Source organism: Musca autumnalis, unplaced genomic scaffold, assembly GCF_047663935.1.
Source record: "Musca autumnalis isolate F117 unplaced genomic scaffold, ASM4766393v1 scaffold_2, whole genome shotgun sequence".
Taxonomy (NCBI): domain Eukaryota; kingdom Metazoa; phylum Arthropoda; class Insecta; order Diptera; family Muscidae; genus Musca; species Musca autumnalis.
The window spans coordinates 42,788,349-42,811,677 of NW_027411755.1; the positions used below are offsets into that span (position 1 = coordinate 42,788,349).

The 23,329-nt window shown below is 29.6% G+C and overlaps 1 protein-coding gene across 17 annotated transcripts in view; it reads right to left on the bottom strand.

Moving 5' to 3' along the window:
• Positions 1-23,329, bottom strand: part of elB (zinc finger protein elbow B) — a 239,354-nt gene that overhangs the window by 77,589 nt on the left and 138,436 nt on the right. The window lies entirely within an intron of this gene.

Consider the following 23,329-nt stretch of genomic DNA (forward strand, 5'->3'; position numbering starts at 1 on the left):
TTTGTTTTTCGTTAATTTGTGCAATGTTGTTGCTGTTGCTTGTTGGTTGGTTGCTTGTGGTTTTCTGCTGAATGCTGAATAATAAAGTTGGCATTCATTAAATTGCACTTCTCACTTCTTATTACAAGTCGAGTCGAGTATATTTTAATATTATTATGAGATTGTATGGATTTGGACTTGGCCTGGTGTTGTCTTTCACTGCTGTTGCTGTTGTCCATTTGATTGGGAAGTGTGAAGGTAATTGGAACAGTGTGGCGATTGTGGTTAAAATTGTAATTACTTTTGGCAAAATAAACAAATATGTATGAAAGGTTCTGGTGACGTATAACTGCTGCCAGCATGTATACGCAAAATACATATATAGTTTAAAAGACCAGACGAAAAATGACGTTGAGTTATAAAGATTACTTTTCCAATACCGTGGTTTACAAAAAAAAAAACAACTTGAAGCTTTTTAAAAATATTTTTTCAAAAACTTTGGGTTTTTAAAATTTTTTTACAACTTGGATTTTTATACCCTACACCACACTGTGGTAAGGGGTAATGTGTCTTTGTGCATTTGTATGTAACATACAAAAGGAAACGAAATATACCCATAGTTCCCTTTGGGGATATACATACATATAATCACTTTCTGAGTCGATTTATGCATGTCCGTCCGTCTGTCCATGTATTTTTGTTCGCAACGTACAGGTCGCATTTTTTGTCCGATTCAGCTGAGTGGGGACTACAACTTTTTTAACCATAGGAAGAACGCTATTGCTTTTGGTGAAAATCGGTTCAAATTTGGATATAGCTCCCATACATATTTTCGGCCGATTTGATGTATTTGATGCAACAGACACACTATATACGTCCGATTTTGATGAAATTTGGAATTCGGTCTAAAAAGAAATGTGCGAAACTACATCGAAATTGCTTCAGATTTGGATATAGCTCCCATATATATTTTCGGACGATTTCACGTATTTTCAGTACCAAACACGCAATATATTTTTCGATTTCGATGAAATTTGGAATATGTGACTGAATTCTGTCTAGAAATAAATGTGTCAAATTATATCGAAATCTGTTCAGATTTGGATATAGCTCCCATATATATTTTCGTCCGATTTCGCGTATTTGCTGCACAAAACACGCTATATAAGTCCGGTTTCAATGATATTTGGAATGTGTGACTAAATTCGGGCTGGAAATAAATGTGCCAAATTATATCGAAATCGGTTAAGATCTGGATATAGCTCCGATTTATATTTTACATATTCACAGTGGTGTAGGGTATCATATAGTCGGCTCCGCCCGACTTTGATCCTTTCCTTACTGGTTTTAAAATATATTTTTCAAACAACGTTGATTTTTTTAATTTTTTTCAAAAACGTGGACCTTTCTAAAAATTTTATTTCAGCAACGTGGCTATTTTTAAAAATATTTTTTCAACAACGTGAATTTTTTACTTTTTTAAATTACTTTTTAACAACGTGGATTTCTTTAATTTTCACGAAATTTTTTCAACAACGTGGATTTAATAAAAAAAATTTACATCCTGAATTTCTTTAAAAATATTTTTTAAACAACCAGGATTTTTTAGTAATCCACAAGGTGGTTTTATTTAAAATATTTTTACAACGTGATTTCCCTAAAAAAATTTTTACACCGTATTTTTTTTGATATTTTTTCAACAAATTAATATGTTATTTCTAGATGTTTTTTAGAACGTGGATTTTTATTTTTTTTTCAACAATGCAGATTTTTTAAATATTTTTTCAACGAAGTGAATTTTTTAAAAAATATTTGTAACGACGTGGATTTGTAAAAAAGATTTTGTATCGACGTGGATTTTTTAAAAAATATTTTTTTGATCACTGGGATTTTGTAAAAAATATTTTTAACCACTAGGATTTTTTAAAAAATATTTTTTTAATGACGTGGATTTGTTAAAAATAATCAACGTGGATTTTTGTAAAACATCTTTTTTCAACAACGTCGATTTTTCAAAATATTTTTCAATAACGTTGTTTTTTTTGAAATATTTTTCAATAACCTGGATTTTTTTATATATTTTAATAAACGTAGATTTTTCAAAAAAATAAATTTCAACGTCTTGGATTTTTTTAATACTTTTTCAGTGACGTGGATTTAAAAAATATTTTCTCAATGACGTAGATTTAAATAATATATACTTTCTACAACGAGCATTTTTTTTAAAAATATTTGGATTTAAAAAAAAAAATATTTTTGTATAAAAAACCTTTTTGAACGACGTGGATGTAAAAAAATATGTTTTTCAACGACGTGAATTTTTTAAAAAATATTTTTTTTCAACGGCGTGATTTTATAAAAAAAATATTTTTTTTTCAGCGACGTGGATTTTTTAAAAAAATATTTGGTTTTTTAAAAAAATATATTTTTGTTTAAAAAATATTTTTTCTACGACGCGGATGTATAATAAAAACATTTTTTTCAACTACGTGAAATTATAATTTTTTTTTCAACGACGTGGAATTTTTAAAATATTTTTCCAAGATGTGGATTTTTCAACAAAGTGGATTCGTAAAAAAATATTTTTCAACCAAGTGGATTTTTAAAAAATATTTTTCAACAAAGTGGATTTTTTAAAAAAATATTTGGATTTTTTTAAAAAAATATATTTTTGTATAAAAAAATATTTTTTCAACTACGCGGATGTAAGAAAAATATTTTTTATCAACTACGTGAATTTTTTAAAAAATATTTTTTTCAAAGACTTGATTTTATAATTTTTTTCAGCGATCGGAATTTTTAAAATAATTTTTCGAAGATCTGGATTTAAAAAAAATGTCCAAGATGTGGATTTTTTAAAAATTATTTTTCCACAACGTGGATTTTAAAAAATATTTTTCAACAAAGTGGATTTTGTAAAAAAATATTTTTTTAATGACGTGGATTGTTAAAAGTCGTTATTCCACGATGTGGATTTTTTAAAAAATATTTTTCAACGATATGTATTTATAAAAAAATATTTTTTTTTTCAGCGACGTGGATTTTTTAAAACAATATTTGGTTTTTTTAAAAAATATATTTTTTCAGCTACGCGGATGTATAAAAAAACTTTTTTTTCAACTACATGAATTTATACTTTTTTCAACGACATGGAATTTTTAAAAATATTTTTCCAAGATGTAGATTTTTGAAAAAATATTTTTCAACAAAGTGGATTTTGAAAAAAATATTTGGATTTTTAAAAAAAATATATTTTTGTTTAAAAAATATTTGTTCAACGACGCGGATGTAAAACAAATATTTTTTTCAACTAGTGAATTTTTTAAAAAATATTTTTTTCATCGACGTGGAATTTCAAAAATTATTTTTCCAAGATCTGGATTTTTTAAAAATATTTTTCCATATGTGGATTTTTTAAAAAATATTTTTCAACAAAGTGGATTTTTAAAAAACATTTTTCAACAAAGTGAATTTTTTTAAATTTTTTTTTTAATGACGTGGATTGTTTAAAAAATATTTTTCCACGATGTGGATTTTTTACAAAAATAGTTTTTAACAATGTGGATTTATAAAAAAAAAGTTTTTTTCAACATTGAAGGACCTGAATTTAAAAAAATTTTCTTTCAACGAGCTGAGTGTAAAAAAATATTCTTTCAACGACGTCGATTTAAAAAAATAGGCCCGTGGATTTTTTAAAAATATTTTTTCAACTACGTGGATTTTTTAAGAAGTTATATTTACAGTCACTTGAATTAAAAAAAAAATATTTTTTTACCGGCTTGTATTTTTTAAAAAAAATTGTTCAAAGACGTGGATGTTTTTTAAATTTGAACGACGTAGATTTGTAAAAAATTTGTACGATGTAGATTTAAGAAAATTCATTGACTTTTTAAAAATATTTTGCAATATCCTGGATTTTTAAAAATAATTTTTAACGACGTGGATTTTTCAAAAATATTGTTTCAATGATGTGGATTTTTAAAAAATACTTTCTCAACGACGTAAATTTTACAAAAATATTTTTTCAACGACGTGGATTTTTCCAAAATATTTTTCAACGACGTGAATTTACACAAAAACAACGACGTAGATTTAAAAAAATCAATGGCGTAGATTTTTTAAAAAATATTCTTCAACTCTGTGGTTTTTTTATATTTTTGAAAAAAAGGAAGAGGATTTTTGTTAAGATTTTTTCAGGTGTAGCGGGGATTTTTGTAATTATTTTTTTTTTCTAAGATCCTTTGCTTTGGGCGTGGATTTTTTAAGCTTTGATTTTTGTAATTATTTTTTTCAAAGTTCTGTTGGCCTTTAAGCGTGGATTTTTTAAAAACATTTTTCCACGATGTGGATTTTTTAAAAATTATTTTTCCACGATGTGGAAAAACCAACAAAGTGGATTTTTAAAGAAAATATTTTTTATGACATCGATTGTTTAAAAATGTTTTCCCACGTTGTGGATTTTTTAAAAAAATATTTTTCAATGATGTGGATTTTTTTAAAAAAAATATTTTTCAACAATCTAAATTTAAAAAAAAATAATTTTTTCAACGATGTGGATTTTTAAAAATATTTTTTGAATGACATGGATTTAAAAAAAAAAACATTTTTTCAACGTTATTGATTAAAACAACATCCTGAATTAAAAAAATTTCTTTCAATGACTGAAATTAAAAATAAATATTCTTTCAAAAATATTTTTTCAAAGACGTGGATTTTTTTTTTTTTTGACGGCGCACAGTGGTTCAGAATCGTTTTTTCCTGGTCAAAGTTCTGTAACTTTTGAAGGGATAGATATATATTCATAATTCTTTTTTTTTGTTAGACAGATAACACCATCAGCTTTCAGACGAATTATAAGCGGTCAATTTCGGTTTGGTAGTTGCAGAGAAATTCAAGGTCAAAGTTAAACTTTTGATTTTTTTAACTATTTTTCATCAAAATATGAGTGTTTTTGTGGTTTTTATATCTTCCTATGTATTAAAGATGGTCAAACACCGACAAATAAACAAAATAATCACCAAAAAAAAAACTAAAAAAAAAATTCGAAAAAAATTTCGAAAAAATTTTTTCTCAAAAATTTGTAAAAAAAAAAATTACAAAAAAATTAAATTTTTTCAAAAATTAAAAAAAATTCTCCTTGGGATTTAATAAAACTTATATAACTCGTATAAAAACTCATATACTCAAAAAAGTTGTAATTTGTGTCCAAAAACTGTAATTCATATGGAAACTGTATAGAAAAATACACATTTTTACCCATGTAATTTCAATAAATTGAAAAAAGTGTTAAACGGACGGAACGGGACGGGTACAAAAGTATATATGGGCTGAAAGAGGAGGCATCTTTCTGTGAAAACAAAACTTTGTTCCATGTTGTTCCACAAGAGTTCTAGTCCACTAAATTTGGAATTTCATAAAATTTAGTACCCGAGGAAAAATAAAATAAATCAAGTTGTGTAAACGCAACAGTAATTTACTAAAACGATTTTTAAATGCCACAATCCTACCTACCTTACAAAAAAACAATGGACACAATAACTGTCATAGTTTCAGAGAAATAACTTCGTCTTTCTCCAGAAATTTGGAAAAATGGCGTATTTTCCAAAAATGGGGAAAATGCTCGTCTTTAGGGGCACGCCACGCCCACACCCTCCAATATTTGGGCCTAATTTTTTGGTTTCCTTAGTTTCAATATGTTTAAATTGAAATTAAATATCTTTGACAAAACAAAATTTTGATTTTTGGCCAGGAAAATCGATTCCTGAACCATTGTGCGGCGTGTACTTTTCAAAAATATTTTTCAACGACGTGGATTTATCAAAAATATTTTTTTAATGCCGTGGAATTTTCAAAAATTTTTTTTCAATGACGTGGATTGTTCAAAAATATTTTTTCAATATTCAAGAATATTTTAACGATTTTTTAAAAAAATATTTTTTATATGACGTGGTTTGTCAAAAATATTTTTTCAACGACGTGGATTTTGCAAAAATATTTTTAAAGATTTTTAAAAAATATTTTTTCAAAGATTGTTTAAAAATATTTTTTCAACGACGTGGATTTTTTTAAGAAAATTTCAACGAAGTAGATTTTTTTAAAAAAATTTCAACGACGTAGATTTGTAAAAAAATGTGAATATTTGAATATTTATACCGGCGTGCATTTATTAAAGATATTTTTTCAACGACGTGGATTTAAAAAAAAAAATTCAACGACGTGGATTTAAAAAAAAAATTCAACGACGTGGATTTAAAAAAAAATTCAACGACGTGGATATTTTTTAAGATTTGTAAAAAAAAAAATTGAACGACGTAGATTAAAAAAAAATCAACGACGTAGATTTTTATAAAGAAATTTCAACAACGTAGATATGTAAAAAGAAATTTCAACGACGTAGATTTGTAAAAAGAAATTTCAAAGACGTAGATTTGTAAGAAATTGATTTTTGCAAAATATTTTTCAATGTCCTGGATTTTTTTAAATATTTTTTTTAAACGACGTGGATATTTAAAAAATATTTTTTAACGAATTGGATATTTCAAAATATCTTTTCAACGACGTGGATTTTTCAAAAATATTTTTTCAATGACGTGGATTTTTTAAAAATATTTTTTCAACGACTTTTAACGATTTTTTAAAAATATTTTTTCAAAGATTTTTTATTTTTTTAACGAAGTGGATTTAAAAATATTTTTTAACGACGTGAATTTAAAAAAAAATCAACGATGTGGATTTAAAAAAATCAAAATTAAGAGGATTTTTGCTAATATATTATTTTTTCGAAGACCTGTGGGCCATAATACTTGGAATTTTGAAATATTTTTTGCTTTGAGCATGGAATTTTTTAAAATATTTTTTTTTATAAGCCTGTCGGCCTTTATGTTGGATGTTTGTAATCATTTTTTCAAAGGCCTGTGGCATTCAAGAGTGGATGCCTCTGGGCCTTTAAGCGTTGATTTTTGTAAAGACTTTTTCAAAGGGTGTTTATATTTAATATTTTTTCAAAGGCCCACATGCCAAGATTTTTCTTTAGGTTTCCAGACACGGTGCAACCACAGTGTGGTGTCGTTCATTTTTTGTTTCTGTTGTGGTTGTTATGTATGTTGTTTCAGTTGATGCTGACAGTTTAAATGTTGGTGTTGCCCCGTTGTTCTGCTGTAAATATCTTTTTAAGCTGACAGTCAACTAAATTAATTTGACAATAATTAGCATTTCAACTTGTCATCGTTAATGAATATTTCGACGTGTATAAAAGCAGACAGCCAGTCAGCCATACAGCACACACAACGACATATACTCGCAGTACCAATAAATGTAAATATTTGAGTGTGTGTGTGTGACAACGACAAAAGCCTTTTTAAGCAAAAAATACTCTATATCACACGTTTAAATCTGATAGGTGTACATATAACAACGACATACCGACCGACATATATTCATATTAAAATATATAATTTTATACTGCTTATTCGATATAATTATAGACATTACGCTGGTGGTGTTGAAAGCTGTTAACGTTTGCACATTTTTTACATTTGCCTTCTTTAAAAAAGTATCTGTGTTTTTTTTTTTGCTTTGTGCTGATAGCATACATTTTTAATAAATATATTTTTTTACATATTTTAAGCGTCTCTTTAGCACAGCAAATTTGCTGACTTAATATTTAAACCATAAAGCCGTGTGTCATGTCGGTTGTTTTTTTTTTCTACTTTGCACTAAAAACCGAGAGATCTTGTCATTGGTGTTGCATTTCAATGTAGCTGTGACAAGCATATTTGACGGACGATAAATTTATGCGATAAACGTAAACTACAACAACATTGTCAGTTTTTCATATTCCACCAAAAACGCACCGAAAAAGTGGGTCACATGGGTGAGAAATAAGTTTTATGTGTGCGATAAAGATCTATAATTTAGATGTAAACGTTATTCAAATGTGCGATAAATTGCGAAATAAGTTTGGACGTCAGTATGTGTTGGTGATCTAAGAAACTAACATAGTAAATGGGGTCGACTATGAAGACTTTCGAAGTTCCGTCAGAGCAATAACATATTTTCTTGATCATTATAGGAAATAATTAAACATAATGATTTTTGAAAATTAACGTGAAATTATAACATGTTTTTTCTCGGGAGGTAACATTATATAGGGAATATTTTTCTACACTCTGGAATCCACTATGTATGGCGCCTTCACCTTAATGTGGACCCTTATACCATGAAGGCTATGTCAAATCGCAGATAAAGTTTATGTTAAGGCCTATACAAAAACTTGAACCTTTAGTGCCCAGCAAACCAAAATCGGAAGAAACATCCGAATTGGATCGAATTCGGTACGAAAGCCGGAAGAAACATGCGAGTTCGGTCCGAACTCAGACCAAAAGCCATATGGCGTGGTTGACGTGTTCTCTGACCGAAAATCGGAAGTTTTCTGATAAACTATTGTATGAATTTCTGATTTATTAACCGACGTTCGGACAGAAATCGGTCCGAATTCCGAAGTAAAATCTTATGAAATTCGGAAGTTTTACTTTCGGACCGAAGTCTGATGAACTATCGTATGAATTTCTGATTTATTTACCAGAATTGAAACAGATTTTTTTTTATTATTTAAAAATGTTACAACTACACAGTTAATTCATGAAAAATTAAAATTCTTGCATTTAAATATCTGTTCGTTTATTATAAACATATTAAAGGGGTTTTACATCATCTTATGCTGTTAAATGTCCGTGCGTCACTTGGTAGAAAAAAACAACAGTGGAGAACAACAAATTCATTAACAGGATCTGTGAAATATGTTTGTAAAACAATTATTATTAATAAGTTGATGTACATAACAGTATTAAGAAACTTAACTTTGGCAATATATATAAAACATATGACAATCCACGGAATAGTGTTGAAGTTTGACGAAGAAAATCTTTACTTTCAATAACTTCATAAAAATAAATAAATATGTATGTATACAAAGTATAAAATTTATTTGAACTCAAGAAAAATGAAATATTAAATTTGAAGAAGGGCGTTAGGTTATAGATGACTTTACCAAAACTTCCATTAAAGAAAAGCTGTGCTCTTAGTAGGGCCGCACTGTGTGTTTAGTGAATTAAATTAGTGTAAAGTCAATAAAGCATTCTGGAATCGTAACCGAAAGAATCCGCGTTTTATTTCGTATAAATCGTATCGGGAAATAAATAATCACCTACACATCGTTCTGTTCAACCTAATTCCGTAACAATATAAATATTATAATTTATTATACCCTCCACCATAATATGGACCGTATTATTAAATTTGTCATTCCGTTTGTAACACATCGAATTTCTTGATCAGGGTAAAATTCTAAGTCGATATAACCACGTCCGTCTGTGCGCCTGTCCGTCCATCCGTCTGTTGAAATCAAGATACAGCTCGCAATTTTTAAGATAGAGCTTTGTAATTTGGTATAGAAGTTTATATTACTCCTAGGATGTTTGGTATTGTAGATGGGCTATATCGGTACACGTTTAGATATAGCCCCCTTAGAACGGCACAACCCGATTTTCGGTATTTTGAAGGTTTTAGCTTCTTTATCACACCGAAATGGCTGAAATTTGGTACTTATTCTTCGTTGGGGGTATAAAACCTTTCCCCAGAATTTGGTATTTTGTCGTCATTTGGGATATATTTAGTCTTCATTTTGGGTATAAAACTTTCCATATAAAATTTATCTGCATAGGTTCACGCCTCCATATAGTCCCATTGAACGATTTTCGTAATTCTGAAGGTTGTGACGTCAATATCCCACCGCAAGACTGAAATTTGCTATTTTGTATTCCAAGAGAATTATCAGTATAGGTCCGCGGGTTTCTAAATACCCCATAGAAGCTTACCTCTTGATTTTCGGTATTTTGAAGATTTTACCTTAATATAAAAAGTTTCGTATTTAGTCTTCTTTGAGTGTAAAACCTTTCCGTCAGAAATTTGTAGGTATAGATCAAAGTTTTGATATAGCCCCCATGAAAGGGACCTCCCGAATTTTGGTATTTTGAAGGTTAGCCACATTGGTTTTCCGAACTTGCTAAGAGTTGGTATTTAATCTTCTTCATAAACGAAAGGAAACTAATTGTTCCATTTTACTTCAATACAACTCGTGGTGGAGGGTACAACAAGTTCGACCTGGCCGAACTTAACGCCGTTCTTACTTGTTGAAATTTTTGCAAATTCAAGTCTAAATTTTTATGAAAATGGTTAATTATAACTTAATATATTTGAAAAAAATACAATATTTTTTTATTTATTAACACTTTACATTTACAGAATTTTGTCCAGTAAAGAAGATTCTGAACTACAGTAGGAGAAGGCCAAGGCTATGCTGGAAAAAGTAAGATGAATCAAATTGGAGGTAAGTTGTACTTCTAGCCTTGCTAATGGAATACATTTTCTGTATGGAGCCTCTTATCTTAGAAGGTGGGACTACCTTTATGAAAAATTATGACCTTATAACCATATCATGACCTTATTTCGTTCCTCTTGGAATTTTAGAGCCTTTTGGGCCCTCGTTTGCTGTTGCAACCCTCTGAAAAATTACATTAGCAAGCCTAGCTAAAAGAGAACGTTTTTAGAATTCTTTAGAAAAACACAGAAAAGTTTTTTCTTAAATGTACAGATTGTAACTGGGACAATTTTATTGATATTCAAACTTCTAATTTAATAAAATTTGTTAATAAAATGCTCCCGATGGGACAAATCTTCTGAGCAACATTTTTGTAGAATATTTGAATGTTAAAAAATCTCATCTTGTAGTACTTTTGCTACGGTTGAAGAAATAAAAGAGAAAAATTCGGTTAGAAGGATAAAAGGTTCTACGCGAAAAGATTTACAATTCGATTTGACTGAAGACACGTAATCTCAAAATGAAGCTACAATAACGCTAAACAGAGATATAAAACTATTTTCTCACAAATTAAGGGGCCAACATTAAACCATTAATCACGCGAGTTCTCAGAAATTTGACCTATGGTGAAAACTTCCGTTTGGGTTCTTAGTACACTCACCAAAGGGCTTTAATCTCCAAAAGGAATTTTCCGCCCACTGACTTTGATATCTATTTTGTAGCACAGTGTCATTTATCGATATTTTCCGAATAAATTCGACTTTCTCAAGGCCAAAACTGCCAAAAGGAGCATTCCAATGCTTTTGAGATGTACTAAAGAGGTTTTAATTCTTTCTTATTTCTTAATTATTGTCTTGGCTACAATCTTGTCTTTGTGTGCAAAGTATGCAAAAAAACTGGATAATAAACTTCAAGTCAAAATCCGGAAGCCTGATTTTAACTTTAGACATATGGTAGTAGACTTTTTGCTCAGCACAATCCCAAGAATCAGTTAGTCAAAGCGCCCGTGATGGTGTTCAATTTAATTAGCTTTTTTGTCTGCCTCTTTAGTTCAAATAATCTACTATCTAATTATCACATTTGCAGTTGATCAATCGAAAAAAAACTTTGCACACTCTGCAGATTTGGAAGACAATACATGAATATGAAACAAAAACCAATATGGGTCTATTTTTTGCAATAGCCCCCATATAAGGGTACCACCTGATTTCAAGCGTTTTAAAGTTTTTACCTACATTTTATGCTCAAATTGCCACGAAATATTGTGGTCATAGGTCCAGGTTTTGATATAGTCTCCATACAGCAGTACCACCCGATTTCAGGTATATTGATGTTTAAGTATGTTTGGACGAAATCCGTTTCAGACAATTTGGAGTTGATGTAGCCATGTCCGTTGTACTATTTTGTCCAAACTTAGTTTAAGTTCGAAGATGGGTTATATCCGTCCACTCCTTCCGGTACCTCCCTGACAAAAGTTCGAAAATATTGGAAAAATTTGTGCGCACGATAACTCTTGAAGACTTATATGAGGTTCCAACATGGACTCAATCGGTCCACTCCTTCGGATACCTCCCACAGAAAATTTCGAAAAAGTTCAGCTTAGGACCTGCTCTTAAATCTCTCTGATTTTTGTTGTAACAACTTGTTTTATCTACATTTTCGGTCTGACTTGGTTGTTATTTTATTATGGGGTTCACAGTGGTCAAAAAAATTTATTGGCTAAAAAATTAAGAATAACAAAATAATTTAAAAAAATTAAGTTACAGTGTTTTATTTATAAATGCACTAAAAATTAGAACATAATTTTTCTCTTAGCCTCAATAAGTATATTTTTATTCATGATGGGATCTCTCAAATAAAACGCTTACATTAAAATTGCAAATGGTGACAACAAAAGTCAGGCGTTTTATTTGAAAGATCCCATCATGAAATAGGACATACTTATTGAGGCTAAGAGAAAAATTATTTTCTAATTTTTAGTGCATTTATAAAAAAACACTGCAACTTATTTTTTTTTCAATGATTTTGTTATTTAGTAAATCTATTGTAGCTTGGAAATAATTGTAATACTTGAAAATTAGCCTCTGGATCGGGGTACAGAAAATATTGTTATTTATAATGGCGTATGATGTTTTTCATGGTGGCGTATGAATGTCAACATAAATCATACGACAACTGTTCGCCCAATCTGCTTTTTATTCACCACTTTGTAGTTTTTATGAACAAACCCATTAACATCTTCACTAAAAATTGTGAAACAGTTTCATTGTCAAATAAATAAAATTTCCACACATTAAGAGACGATAACGCATTATTTCAATATTTATTTACCTTAGTATTTGAATAGCAAAACATTTCGTTTTCTTCTCAAACAGACACACGAAAATGACACATTCTTTACGGTTTAAACGGTTGCCATTATCACAGTTGTTAAAATAAAATAAATAAATAAACAACTGTTTTCACCTTCCTTGTTTATAAAATGTAAAAAGAGAACAATGAAAGAAAAGCAATACAGTTGCTCAAAAAATTAAAATAATATACAAATATTGTTTAAATTGTTAATAATGACTGTCTTGTTAAGGCATTTACGATATTTACAAATAACAACAATAATTAATAATGTGCCAAATTTAATGTACACATAAGAGTATGTGGCTAAAGTGACAGGCAGATGTTCAGGAAAGAAAAGAAAGATGATATTGATATTAAAAAAGATAATATTTATTTAAGAATGTAAACTTTTTATGGTGAATGGAATAAAGAGCAGATGTTTTGTGATGGAACAATTAAATGTGAAGTAATTATTATAAATTGTGTTCTATAAAAAGAGCATTGTTTGTATGTCATTGTTTTTGGGTTATTGATACCTCGTGTCCATTTTATATCCTCAACATTATGAATATAGAGATTATAAATACTTTGTCAAGATCAGATATGATTGTCTTTTAAATGATTTTAGACCCCACATACGTTAAGACCAAATCCATTTCGCACATTTCGGAGTCGATCTAGGCATGTCCGTCCGTCTGTCTGACTGGATTTCTTGAACACTTTGCACATCGTATTATTTATTGCAAAATTAAGGCACCCTTCCCCCAATATCTCTATCTGATTCTTAAATCATTCACCATTGACAATCTATACCTAATTAACACCAATATCTCTCGTACACACCTACTTTTTTAAATGTTTTTAACAATATTTACAATCCAATAAACAAATAAATTCACCAACTAATATTAACTGTACGAAACAATTTCATTTAACCATAAATAAATTGAAAATGGCTAATAAGCCAATGAAATGAACTCCATAAAAAGTGATTGTTTTATGCAAACTTGTCGGTCGTTTGGTACATTTGCAAGCTGTCAGTCGGTTAGATAGACAGACAGACAAGCAGATGGATAGATGGATGGATGAATGGACGGAAGGACGGACGGACTGGTTGACGGCTACATATCACACACAAGTGAAAACATTAACATCAACCGGTTTATTGGTCTACCAGTCGGTCATTCTGTCTGTTTAATGTTCACATTAAAAATAACTGACAGCCCCCATGACACCTGTAACGAATGCAATGAATTAACGTCAATTTGAAATGTTGTGCAAATTATGCACTGGAAATAAACACAAAAAAACATGTGAAATCAACAACAATTTTCTTTTTCTGTTGCCAAATACATACGAAGCTTGAAACAATGTAATTGAAATGATTAACAAACTGAAATCATTTGTAAAACATATAAAATAATGTAAGACATGCATAAATAAGAACATGTTAAATTTAATTTTGAAACGGGTGAAAACATGTGTAGCTAAAACTGACTAGATCGAATGGATCCCAACATTTTATAACATTATTTTTCTATTGATATTTTCAGGCCCCGTGTGGTTCTATAACATAATTGTCCAACAAACATTCCAGAAGGGACAAGGGAGACTTCTCGCATATCAATGAGTGCACCCCGATTCATGTCAGCTTAATAATATGGAAACTACAGTTTATCGCCGGGTCAAAACTGCATGTCCTAAGACACCTCATGTAGAGAAGTTTTACATGGCTGAAATATGCAGAAAATGTTGCCCACATTACTGAGGGGTATTTTGCCATCGTTGAAAATTTGATGTTTCCTGGCCGGGGAATCGAACCCAAGACCTTCAGCGTGCAAAAAAGAATTTTTTATGACTCTTCGAATTTTAAATACATTTTTTGTGACTCGTGGATTTTCTTCTTCTTCTTTTATTTGCCCATCCGTTGTTCGGATATAAGCGATCATACATTAAATCGTTTTACAATAATTATATTACATTTCAGAATATATAAATATTTTCTTATATATATTTGTGTTATTTATATTGTCGGCAGTGGATTTTCAAAGAAATTGTTTATGCCTTGTGGATTTTTAAAAACATCGTGATGTTGTAAAAAATTTTCTTATGACTAGTGGATTTTTTAACAATTCTTTTTAGAAATTTTTTATGACTGGTAGAGTTCTAAAGACAATTTTTTATGACTCGTGGAGTTTAAAAAAAAATCATGACTCGTGGATTTTTGAAGACATTTTTTATGACTCGTGGATTTTTAGAGAAATTTTTTTATGACTCGTGGATTTTTAAATACATTTTTTATGACTCGTGGATTGTTAAATAAATTTTTATGACTCGTGGTTTGTTAAATAAATTTTTATGACTCGTGGATTTTTAAATAAATTTTTTATGACTCGTCGATTTTTAAATACATTTTTTATGACTCGTGGATTTTTAAATAAATTTTTTATGACTCGTGGATTTTTAAATACATTTTTTATGACTCGTGGATTTTTAAATACATTTTTTATGACTCGTGGATTTTTAAATACACTTTTTATGACTCGTGGATTTTTAAATACATTTTTTATTACTCGTGGATTTTTAAATACATTTTTATGACTCGTGGATTTTTAAATACATTTTTTATGACTCGTGGACTTTTAAATAAATTTTTTATGACTCGTGGATTTTTAAATACATTTTTTATGACTCGTGGATTTTTAAATAAATTTTATGACTCGTGGATTTTTAAATAAATTTTTTATGACTCGTGGATTTTTAAATACATTTTTTATGACTCGTGGATTTTTAAATACATTTTTTATGACTCGTGGACTTTTAAATAAATTTTTATGACTCGTGGATTTTTAAACACATTTTTTATGACTCGTGGATTTTTAAATAAATTTTTATGACTCGTGGATTTTTAAATACATTTTTTATGACTCGTGGATTTTTAAATACATTTTTTATGACTCGTGGATTTTTAAATACATTTTTTATGACTCGTGGATTTTTAAATACATTTTTTATGACTCGTGGATTTTTAAATACATTTTTTATGACTCGTGGATTTTTAAATACATTTTTTATGACTCGTGGATTTTTAGAGACATTTTTGTATGACTCGTGGATTTTTAGAGACATTTTTGTATGACTCGTGGATTTTTAGAGACATTTTTATGACTCGTGGGGTTTTAAATAAATTATGACTCGTGGATTTTTAAATAAATTTTTTGTGACTCGTGGATTTTTAGATACATTTTTTATGACTCGTGGATTTTTAAATATTTTTTTATGACTCGTGGATTTTTAAATATATTTTTTATGACTCGTGGATTTTTAAATACATTTTTTATGACTCGTGGACTTTTAAATAAATTTTTTATGACTCGTGGACTTTTAAATAAATTTTTTATGACTCGTGGATTTTTAAATACATTTTTTATGACTCGTGGATTTTTAAATACATTTTTTATGACTCGTGGATTTTTAAATACATTTTTTATGACTCGTGGATTTTTAAATACATTTTTTATGACTCGTGGATTTTTAAATACATTTTTTATGACTCGTGGACTTTTAAATAAATTTTTTATGACTCGTGGATTTTTAAATACACTTTTTATGACTCGTGGATTTTTAAATAAATTTTTATGACTCGTGGATTTTTAAATACATTTTTTATGACTCGTGGATTTTTAAATACATTTTTTATGACTCGTGGATTTTTAAAAACATTTTTTACGACTCGTGGACTTTTAAATAAATTTTTATGACTCGTGGATTTTTAAATACATTTTTATGACTCGTGGATTTTTAAATACATTTTTTATGACTCGTGGATTTTTAAATACATTTTTTACGACTCGTGGACTTTTAAATAAATTTTTATGACTCGTGGATTTTTAAATACATTTTTTATGACTCGTGGATTTTTAAATAAATTTTTATGACTCGTGGATTTTTAAATACATTTTTTATGACTCGTGGATTTTTGGAGAATTTTTTTTATGACTCGTGGATTTTTAGAGACATTTTTGTATGACTCGTGGATTTTTAGAGACATTTTTGTATGACTCGTGGATTTTTAGAGACATTTTTGTATGACTCGTGGATTTTTAGAGACATTTTTGTATGACTCGTGGATTTTTAGAGACATTTTTGTATGACTCGTGGATTTTTAGAGACATTTTTGTATGACTCGTGGGGTTTTAAATAAATTATGACTCGTGGATTTTTAAATAAATTTTTTGTGACTCGTGGATTTTTAGAGAAATTTTTTATGACTCGTGGAATTTTAGAGAATTTTTTTATGACTCGTGGATTTTTAGAGACATTTTTGTATGACTCGTGGATTTTTAGAGACATTTTTATGACTCGTGGGGTTTTAAATAAATTATGACTCGTGGATTTTTAAATAAATTTTTTGTGACTCGTGGATTTTTAGAAACATTTTTTATGACTCGTGGATTTTAAAATAAATTTTTTATAACTCGTGGATTTTTAAATAATTTTTTTAAATAAATTTTTTATGACTCGTGGATTTTTAAATAATTTTTTTAAATAAATTTTTTATGACTCGTGGATTTTTAAATAAATTTTTTATGACTCGTGGAGTTATAGAGAATTTTTTATGACTCGTGGAGTTATAGAAAATTTTTTATGACTCGTGGATTTTTAAATAAATTTTTTATGACTCGTGGATTTTTAAATAAATTTTTTATGACTCGTGGATTTTTAAATAAATTTTTTATGACTCGTGGAGTTATAGAGAATTTTTTATGACTCGTGGAGTTATAAAGATTTTTTTTATGACTCGTGGAGTTCTTAAGGCATATCTTATGACTCGTGGAGTTCTTAAGACATTTCTTATGACTCGTGGTTTAAAAAAATCATGAATCGTGAATTTTGAAAAATATTTTTTTATGATCCGTGGATTTTTAAAGAAAATTTTTAATGGATCTTGATTTTAAAGAAATTTTTTATGACTCGTCTATTTTTAAAGAATTTTTTTTATGACTCGTGGATTTTTAAAATTTTAAATTTTTTATGACTCTTGGACTTTTAAAGATTTTTTTAAGACTCGTGGATTTTTAAGAATTTGTTTATGTCTCTTGAATTTAAAAAAATGTTTTTATGACTGGTGGATTTATAAAGAAATTATTTCAGGACTCGTATTTTTTAATGAAATTATTTTATGACTAGTGGATTTTTAAAGAAATTTGTTCATGACTCGTTGATTTTTAAAGACATTTTTTTCTGACTCGTTTATTTTTAACGAAATTTTTCTATGACTCGTAGATTTTTAAAGAAAAATTTTCATGACTCGTTAATTTTTAATGACATTTTTTTATGACTCGGGAATTTTTAAAGAAATTTTTTTATGACTCGTGGATTTTTAAAGAAATTTTTAATGGATCTTGGTTTTAAAGAAATTTTTTATGACCCGTATATTCTTAAGGAATTTTTTTATGACTCTACATAAAGTATTAAAGATAATTTTTTAATACTCGTGGATTTTTAAATTTTTTTATGACTCTTGGACTTTTAAAGATTTTTTTTATGACTCGTGGGTTTATAAAGAATTTTTTTTCAGGACTCGTTAATTTTTAATGAAATTTTTTATGACTCGAGGATTTTTAAAGTAATTTTTTCATGACTCGTTATTTTTTAATGAAATTTTTTATGACTCTTGGATTTTTAGAGAATATTTTTCATGACTCGTTAATTTCTAAAAAAAATATGACTCGTGGATTCTTTAAAAAAAATGTTATGACTTGTGTATTTTTAAAGACATTTTTTTATGATTCGTGGATTTTAAAGAATTTTTTATATCTCGTTGATCTTTAAAGAACATTTTTATGACTCGTGGATTTAAAAAAAATGTTTGTATGACTTGTGGAGTTTAAAAGACATTTTTATGACTCGTGTATTTTTAAAAAATTTGTTTATGACTAGTGGATTTTTAAAGAAATTTGTTTATGACTCGTGGATTTTTAGAGATATTTTTTATGACTCGTGGATTTTTAGAGAAATTTTTTTATGACTAGTGGATTTTTAAATAAATGTTTTATGACTCGTGGATTTTTAAATAAATTTTGTATGACTCGCGGATTTTGAAATAAATTCTTTATGACTCGTGGATTTTTAGAAATATTTTTTATGATTCGTGGATTTTTAAATAAATTTTTTATAATTCGTGGATTTTTAGAGACATTTTTTATGATTCGTGGATTTCTAAATTATTTTTTTTATGGCTCGTGGATTTTTATGTACATTTTTTATGACCGTGGGTTTTTAAATACATTTTTTATGACTCGTGAAGTTATAAAGAAATTTTTATGTTTCGTGGATTTTTAAAGAAATTTTTTATGACTCTTGGACTTTTAAAGAATTTTTTATAGCTCCTGGATTTTTAAAGATTTTTCTATGACTCTTGAAATTTTAAAGAAATTTTTTATGACTCGTGGATTTTCAAGACATTTTTTGTGACTTTTAAAGAATTTTTTTTGACTCGTGTATTTTAATAGAATTTTTTCTTGACTCGTGGATTTTTAGAGAAATTTTTCAAAGTCTACTAGATTTCAAAAAACAAAAAAAAAAATTATGACTAGTGGATTTATGAAGAAATTTTTTATGACTCGTGGATTTTTGAAGATATTTTTTATGACTCGTGGATTTTTAAAGAATTTTTTATGACTCATTGATTTTTAAAGAATTTTTTATGACTCGTGGAGTTTAAAAAAAATTGAGTATTGAACGAAATTACATTTAAAACTAATTAATTGTTTGTCCCACAAATGTACGTTAAATTTTCTGCACTGCGGCGGCACCTGCGTACATAAATATATAAATATTGAATATCGAATGACATTACCACTCCATTCTAATTAATTGTTCCCACTTGGCGTATAAGTAACGGCGTTACTTATACATCTCCGAAAATTTATATTAAGAAATGCCCATTTCAATTAATATTTCCCCACTTATTTCTGTCAAAACCGTTGACATTAAGATTTACATTCGAAATATAATTTACTCACAAAATATTAATTTTCAATCACCATAATGAAAATGCATTTTTGCACATTTGTACGCTAAACAAATTGCAAATCGATTTATTGATCTGCCAAAATATCAATGAGCCTTATAAGCAAATACCCCAACAACAACAACAAATGTTCGTCTGAAGTACGTAATACATTTTGTACGGCAACGAATTTGTAATGGATTCCGAATCAAATGCAATATAAATAAATAAAAAATTGGTCACTTCCCCCTCGCTGCTGCCGCTGTTACTGCCTCTGCTCTCGTTAAGATTGAGCGTCGTAATTCAATGCATCGACATAAAAAACACAAACACACTCACAAAATGGTACGTGAGAGCGTGAACATATTTCTTTCATGATGATGATGTTGTTGTTGTTCTTGTTTTTGTTATAATTGCTGGGATATTTGTTGCTGTTGTTGTTGCAGTTATCGTTGGCACTGTAAAGTGCTTTTAAATATTAATGAAATTGCAATTTACGTGTGAATTTAATTGCCATAAGTGTTATAAACAATATAATTTATAGGAGTGTTTGCAAATAATTTATAAACACCACAAAGAGCAAAAAAACAAAAACAACACACACATCAAAAGAAACAAACAAAAAAAAAAAACTTAAAAATTAAACGTTTCGCCAACCGTATGGGGAATACTCACAAACAAAAAAAGCTGCAAAAATTTATGTTTAAAAATAATTGCATTCGCAAACAGCAGGGCAAGAAGGCAGGCAAAATAACAGAGAAAAAAGGAACTAAATATTGCATTTACAAAATTCAGCCATAAGACAAAGCGAACGAGATGGGAATACACTCAAAGAAAAATAAAATATCGGTTTAAATCTTAAGATAGAGAGGAGAATGTCTTTAGAGCAGTGGTACTTACTATTTCCACTGAGCAAACACATCTGTATTTTGTTGTTCTTTGTAGTACTTGACATAGTGGGTTTACAAAGTCTTGGATAGAACTGGTCTAGAAATGTAAGATTACAGGAGATGCTCTAATGTCTTCCCATCTCATGTTTCTTGTGGATATGCGACAAATTTAAATTATTCAGTTCTGGCTACTTTATCAGCTATTTATACAGCCGAAACTATGATTATTGTTAAATATGTCCCATTGAAATAATGATTTCAAGCCCTATACATAGGTTCCATAGGTTATATTTGAAATTTTAAGTTATATGCGGACTTTATCGTAAAATAAACAAGTAAGAACGGTATTAAGCTCGGCCAGCCCGAACTTGTTATACCCATCCACCACGAGTTGTATTAAAGTAAAATGGAGCAATTAGTTTCCTTTCGTTTATGAGGAAGACTAAATACCAAATTTCAGCACGTTCGGTAGAAAAATGTGGCTAACCTTCAAAATACCGAAATTCGGAAGGCACCGTTCCATAGGGCTATATCAATACGTCGATCTATACCAAAAAAATTTTGGCGAACAGTTTTTAGACACAGAGAAGACTGAATACCAAATTTCCGATATTTCGGTAAAACCTTCAAAATACCGAAAATCAAGAGGTACGCTTCTATGGGGGATATAGAAACCCGCTGACCTTTACAGATAATTCTCTTACGGAATATTTTATAACCCCATGGAAGACTTAATAACAAATGTCAGTCCTTCGGTGGGATATTGACGTCACAACAATCAGAATTTCGAAAATAGGGAGGTACCGTATCGGGGACGTTTCGAGACGTGGACCTATACTGACGAATTTCAGTCAGAAAGGTTTTTATCTCCAACAAAGACTAAATACCAAATTTCAGCCATTTTGGTGGGTTGCTGTGGCCAGAATCTTCAAAATACCGTAAATCGGGAGGTACCGTTCTATGGGGGCTATATAAAGGCGTGGACATATACCAAAAAATTTCTGGGAGAAAGTTGTATACCCCCAACGAAGACTAACAACCAAATTTCAGCTATTTCGGTGTGATAATGAGGCTAAAACCTTCAAAATAACGATAATCGGAGTTACCGTTCTATGGGGGCTATATGAAGACGAGGACCTTCACCAACAAATTTCATATGGTACGTTTACTGTCCCAAGTGAAGACCAAATACCATTTCGGTGGATTATTATGGCCACAACCTTCAAAATACAGAAAATCGGGAGGTGTCGTCCCATGGGGGCTATATGAAGGTGTGGGCCTATACCAATAAATTTGTGGAAGAAAGTTTCCTACCCACATCGAAGACTAAGTACCAAATTTCAGCAATTTCGGTGTGATAATGAGACTAAAACCTTCAAAATACCGAAAATCGGGAGGTACCGTTGCTTGGGGGTATATGAAGGCGTGGATCTTTACCAATAATTGTATGAGGGAAAGTTTTATACCCCCAATGAAGACTTAATACCAAATTTTAGCCATTTCTGAAGAATATTGTGGCTACAACCATCAAAATGCCGAAAATCGGGGGGTACCGTTATATAGGAGCTATACGAAAGCGTGGACCTATACCGACAAATTTCTGCGGGAATGTTTTATACGCCCAGCGTAGACTAAGTACCAAATTTTAGCCATTTTGGTGTTATAAAGAGGCTAAAACTTTCAGAATATTGAATATCGAGTGGTACCGTTCTATAGGGGCTACATCAAAACTTGGACCGATATATCCCATTTGCAATACCAAACATCCTAGGAATACTAGAAACTTCTATACCGAATTACAAAGCTCTATCTTACAAATTACGAGCTGTATCTTGATTTTAACAGACAGACATGCTTGCATGGATTTTGGATTTTTCCCTGATCAAGAATATATATATACTTTATAGGGTCTCCGATGAATATTTCGATGTTCTACAAACGGAATGACAAATTTAATTGTACCCTCCATATTATGGTGGAGGGTACAAAAATTGACTTATGAATTCATAACATTTTTGTCACCACCCAGACAATATCGCTTTGGAACATGTACTTGGGAGGTACCGCAATACGGGAATTTATCATAAAATAAAGGAGTAATCTTAGAATTCAAAGCACATTCGGGATTTTGCTCTTCTGATCTAACACCATCATCTATTTGCCATTGTAGCAGCAATATATCCTGAATGTCTGCTCCGAGCTCTTTTGGTTAGACTTTTGACAGATCCGTAGAAGTTCGAGTGTAATTTAATAATAATAATTGTTCCACAAACATCCCAGATGGGACAAGGGAGACTTCTCTCATATCAATGAGTGCACGCCGATTCATATTGGCTCAATGATATGGGACCTACTTTTTAGTGCCGAGTCCGAACGGCGTGTCTTACGACACCACTTGTAGAGAAGTTTTTCATGGCTTAAATACTCAGGAAATGTCGCCGGCATGTACTGAGGGGGAATTTTGGCACCGTTGAAAATTTGATGTTGCTTGGCCTGGGATTCGAACCGCAGACCTTCTGAGTGCAAGGCGGACGTGCTAACCATTGCACCACGGTGGCCCCCCGAGTGTAATTTACATATAATTTTAAGAGCAGCTATGTTGCGGATATCAGCCGTAGCCCGAAATCATCCAAAGTGTAAGGTCCATGCGGAGTCTCAATGGTAATGCATAAGCAACTGGATTAACGCGGAGGTGAGAATTTTACAAATGTCCTCAAATGTCCTACCAATTTT